Genomic DNA, 6,000 nt, shown 5'->3' on the forward strand with positions numbered 1-6,000 from the left:
ACTTTGCTGTGGGATTGATTTGCCCTTTTCGCACCAAAGTACGTTCATCTCTAGGAGACAGAACGCGTCTCCTTCCTGAGCGGTATGACGGCTGCGTGGTCCGATGGTGTTTATACTTGTGTACTATTGTTTGTCCAGATGAACGTAATACCTTCAGGCATTTGGAAATTGCTCCCAAGGATGAACCAGACTTATGGAGCCTTATAAAAGATTTTGAGGTCTTGGCTGATTTCTTTTGATTTTCCCATGATGTCAAGCAAAGAGGCTCTGAGTTTGAAGGGATTCTTTGAAATAAATCCACAGGTACACCTCCAATTGACTCAGATGATGTCAATTAGCCTATCAGAAGCTTATAAAGCCATGACATCATTTTCTGGAATTTTCAAGCTGTTTAAAAGGCACAGTCAACTTAGTGTATGTAAACTTCTGACCCACAGGAATTGTGATACAGTGAGTTATGAGTAAAATAAACTGTCTGTAAACAATTGTTAGAAAAATTACTTGTGTTTTGCACAAAGTAGATGTCCTAACCGACTTGCCAAAACTATGGTTTGTTAACAAGAAATTTGTGGAGTGGTTGAAAAACACGTTTTAATGACTCCAACCTAAGTGTATGTAAACATTCAATTTCAACTGTAAACAATCTATAAAATGACTATAAAATGGACCCTAAGTAATCTTATTACTACTTTTATTAGACTTGACCTTCATAATACACTCCTAATAAATTGTTGCGCCAATTTGTGAAAAAGCCTCCAGTCTCACCGGCCAGGGAAGACCACTAGTCAATGTCAATGGTGTATATAGCCAATATACCACGGCTTAGGGCTGCAACTCAGATTGCCTGGACACAGCCCTTAGCCATGGTATATTGGCCATATACAACAAATCCTCAAGGTGCCTTATTGCTTAATTATCATCTGGGTTTACTAATATAGCACAGTGGTTGAGCAAATAGTAATGTACAGTACAGGGATGATATTGTATGAGCTCCGAGTTCCTACTCTCTGATGGACAAGTGTAGTGGTTTTCTCTAACATACATTACACATTTTAGCTATTTACGCTTATCCAGAGCGACTTACAGGAGTAATTAGGGTTAAGTACCTTGCTCAAGGGCACATTGGAATATTTGTTACCTAGTCGGCTTGGGGATTCGAACCAGCAACCTTACTGGCCCAACACTCTTAACCGCTAGGCTACCTGACACCTTGTCCCCTTCTGTTCCAATGTCTCCCATTGACTGCTTCTAAAGGAGGTATTCTTCATGCCTCGATCCTCACCACAAGCCACACATATTTCATCAGGCTCAGATGATAGAGACAATGTTTATTATGAGATAACATCAAGGCAATACTAGACTTTACGGAGTTTGTTTAAAAACACTTTTAGGAATAAATGTGACAATAGGAGTCGTATTTCAGAGCTGAAAGTCTCTTGAGAGAGGTAAGAGAAGTTGACCCCCAAGACGAGTTTTGCTTTCCACAAAAAAATTGCTACTTAAAACCAAATGTTTGATTGCTATGAAAATAGAGACATTCATGGTCAAAATAGATGAGGATGTTATGTGAATAAACAATCCCTGTATTCAAATCAAGTTTACAGTGACCTCCATGTCAGCCAAGAACCTTGCTTAAATAACCACACAACCCATCAAAACAGTCTGTGGGAAAATGGTAATGCCAAATTAGCTTGAGCATGTATGATAAGAATAATTATTGTATTCCTATTTTACTTGACTTTAGTTTACTGTGTGTATGATTTGTGTGAGACTTGTAAGCTGAGACTGATCTCCTACCTCTAGGAGGAAGTCTGAGGAATAGTGAACTAGCATCATCTGAGTGCCAACGTGCACATAGTTGGCACAGTACGAGAACCCGATGAGGAAAACGGTAGCAATGGTGGTGGATAATCTGTTCTTTGAAATCCTGGAAACAAACAAACCACACAACTGTAGAGGATACTATAACCTGGGCTTCAGCAGTCCTTCACCCCTGCTGCTGTAAATCAGTCAGCTGGGTACAGTACTGGTTGATTTAACAATGGTACAGAATGCCGAAAAGGCTGTTTAAAAAAAAAAAACAGTACAAATAAGATCTACATTGTATTCCGAAAGTATTCAGACCCATTCCCTTTTTCCACATTTACTGTAGTTATGTTACAGCCTTATTCTAAAATGGATTAAATAAAACGTTTTCCTCATCAATCTACACACAATACCCCATAATGACAAAGCAAAAACAGGTTGACATTTTTCAAATGTACTAAAAATAAAAATATGCCTTATTTACATAAGTATTCAGACCCATTATTTTGATCCTCGAAATTGAGCTCTGTTGCATCTTGTTTCCATCAATCATCCTTAATTAGAGCCCACCTTGGAGTCTACCTGTGGTAAATCAAATTGATTGGACATGATTTTGAAAGGCATACACCTGTCTATATAAGTTCTCCCAGTTCATAGTGCATTTCAGAGCAAAAAGGAATTGTTTGTAGAGCTCCGAGACAGGATTGTGTCGAGGCACAGATCTGAGGAAGGCTACCAAAACATCTGCAGCATTGAAGGTCCCAAGAACACAGTGACCTCATCATTCTTAAAAGTAAGAAGATTGGAACCACCAAAACTCTTTCTAGAGCTGGCCGCCCGGCCAAACTGAGCAATCTGGGGAGAAGGGCCTTGGTCAGGGAGGTGACCAACAACACGATGGTCACTCTGACAGAGCTCCAGAGTTCCTCTGTGGAGATGGGAGAAGCTTCCAGAAGGACAACCATCTCTGCAGCACTCCACCAATCAGGCCTTTATGGTAGAGTGGCCAGACGGAAGCCACTCCTCTGTAAAAGGCACATGACAGCCCGCTTGGAATTTGCCAAAAGGCACCTAAAGGACTGTCAGACCATTTTTTAAATGTATTTATTTCACCTTTATTTAACCAGGTAGGCTAGTTGAGAACAAGTTCTCACTTACAACTGCGACCTGGCCAAGATAAAGCATAGCAGTGTGAACAGACAACACAGAGTTACACATGGAGTAAACAATTAACAAGTCAATAACACAGTAGAAAAAAAAGAGTCTATATACATTGTGTGCAAAAGGCATGAGGAGGTAGGCAAATAATTAATTTTGCAAATCAACACTGGAGTGATAAATGATCAGGTGGTCATGTGCAGGTAGAGATACTGGTGTGCAAAAGAGCAGAAAGTAAATAAATATAAACAGTATGGGGATGAGGTAGGTAAAATTGGGTGGGCTATTTACCAATAGACTATGTACAGCTGCAGCGATCGGTTAGCTGCTCAGATAGCAGATGTTTGAAGTTGGTGAGGGAGATGAGGTGTTGGCTTTAGGGATGATCAGTGAGATACACCTGCTGGGGCGTGTGCTACGGGTGGGTGTTGCCATCGTGACCAGTGAACTGAGATAAGGCGGAGCTTTACCTAGCATGGACTTGTAGATGACCTGGAGTCAGTGGGTCTGGCGACGAATATGTAGCGAGGGCCAGCCGACTAGAGCATACAGGTCGCAGTGGTGGGTGGTATAAGGTGCTTTAGTAACAAAACGGATGGCACTGTGATAAACTGCATCCAGTTTGCTGAGTAGAGTATTGGAAGCTATTTTGTAGATGACATCGCCGAAGTCGAGGATCGGTAGGATAGTCAGTTTTACTAGGGTAAGTTTGGCGGTGTGAGTGAAGGAGGCTTTGTTGCGGAATAGAAAGCCGACTCTAGATTTGATTTTAGATTGGAGATGTTTGATATGAGTCTGTAAGGAGAGTTTACAGTCTAGCCAGACAGCCAAGGTACTTAGAGATGTTCACATATTCTAGGTCGGAACCATCAAGGGTGGTGATGCTAGTCGGGCGTGCAGGCAGCGAACGGTTGAAAAGCATGCATTTGGTTTTACTAGCGTTTAAGAGCAGTTGGAGGCCACGGAAGGAGAGTTGTATGGCATTGAAGCTCGTTTGGAGGTTAGATAGCACAGTGTCCAAGGACGGGCCGGAAGTATACAGAATGGTGTCGTCTGCGTAGAGGTGGATCAGGGAATCGCCCGCAGCAAGAGCAACATCATTGATATATACAGAGAAGAGTCGGCCCAAGAATTGAACCCTGTGGCACCCCCATAGAGACTGCCAGAGGACCAGACAGCATGCCCTCCGATTTGACACACTGAACTCTGTCTGCAAAGTAGTTGGTGAACCAGGCAAGGCAGTCATTAGAAAAACCGAGGCTACTGAGTCTGCCGATAAGAATATGGTGACTGACAGGAGTCAAGATACACTTTGGCCTGAATGCCAAGCGTCACGTCAAGAGGAAACCTGGCACCCTCCCTACGGTGAAGCAGACATGGCAGCTCTGCTTCTAGCTCCTAAGCAACTTTGCAATATTCTTTTTTGTTTGTTATTTCGTACATTATTAGCCCATAATGTTTTTTTACATACAGCCGGAAAGAACTTTTGGATACCAGAGCGGCGGTAACTCACCAGCATTACGACCAGGAATACAATAGCCCACAACGACCCTAAGCACACAGCCAAGACAACGCAGGAGTGGCTTCGGGACAAGTCTCTGAATGTCCTTGTGTGGACCAGCCAGAGCCTGGACTTGAACCCGATCTAACATCTCTGGAGAGACCTGAAAATAGCTGTCCAGCGACTCTCCGCATCCAACCTGACAGAGCTTGAGAGGATCTGCTGAGAAGAATGGGAGAAACTCCCCAAATACAGGTGTCCCAAGCTTGTAGTGTCATATCAAAGAAGACTTGAGGCTGTAATCGCTGCCAAATGTGCTTCAACAAAGTACTGAGTAAAGGGTCTGAATACTTACGTAAATGTGATTTCTGTTTTTTATTTCTAAACCTGTTTTTGCTTTGTCATTATGGGTTATTGTGTGTAGATTGAAAAAATGTTTTAGAAAATTTTAGAATAAGGCTGTAATGTAACAAAATGTGGAAAAAAATCAAGGGGTCTGAATAGTTTCCGAATGCACCGTACGTGACACAATCTGTGGAAAGATTACAGGTAGATGTTTTATCAGTACCGCAGAGGGAATAGCAGGAGAGAATAATCATAATAATTAGGTGGGTGCTTATAATTGTCCTATTTTGCACATGTACAAGTGTGTATTAATACTAATGTGTGAATTGAAAATGTGTTTTTTGCAGATCCCAAACTCTCCCTTTTCACCTTGTCGGCTTGGGGATTCAAATAAGTGACCTTTCAGTTGCCCATTTGAATGAGGAGAGGATGGGAAAGCTTGGCAGGGAGCAGGTAACCTGGGTCCTGAGGGGCAGGACTAGTGTATAATTACTAAACCTCAGTGGACAACGTCCAGATACATACTGTAGTTATCATTGAAAACATCAACCACCTCTGCAGGCAGTTCCTTTGAGGAAACACGACTCTACAAAAATGAAAAGGAAGTTTCAGCAAAACAAGCTGGAAATCTGCTGTGAACACTAACTATAATCTGGAATGGAAAGTAATGGTTTTCCTATGAAAGCTGAGGCCGTCCTGCGGTTTAGAGTCACTGTGTGTGTGTGTGTGTATGTGTGTATGTGTATATATATATATATATGTGTGTGTGTGTGTATATATATATATATATATACACATACACATACACATACACACACATGTGTATGTGTGTGTGTGTGTGTGTGTGTGTGTGTGTGTGTGTGTGTGTGTGTGTGTATATGTGTGTGTGTAAATATATATGTGTGTGTGTGTAAATATATATGTGTGTATATATATGTGTGTGACTGAAACTTCAGTATGTCTTCCATCCAGCTGTTTACCCCTCTGATTTGGTGTGTGTGTGTGTGTGTGTGTGTGTGTGTGTGTGTGTGTGTGTGTGTGTGTGTGTGTGTGTAGAAAGTTTCTTTGTTGCCATGCCATTAGCTATAATCATATTCCACATTTTTTGTTGTAGAGTTTTTTTGAACCATAATCCAGGATTCTCTAGATCGACTGAACACTGACGAATGGTATAATGTCCGGCCTAATTT

The sequence above is a fragment of the Oncorhynchus kisutch genome, linkage group LG4 (genome assembly GCF_002021735.2).
Source record: "Oncorhynchus kisutch isolate 150728-3 linkage group LG4, Okis_V2, whole genome shotgun sequence".
In the NCBI taxonomy this organism is placed as follows: Eukaryota; Metazoa; Chordata; class Actinopteri; order Salmoniformes; family Salmonidae; genus Oncorhynchus; species Oncorhynchus kisutch.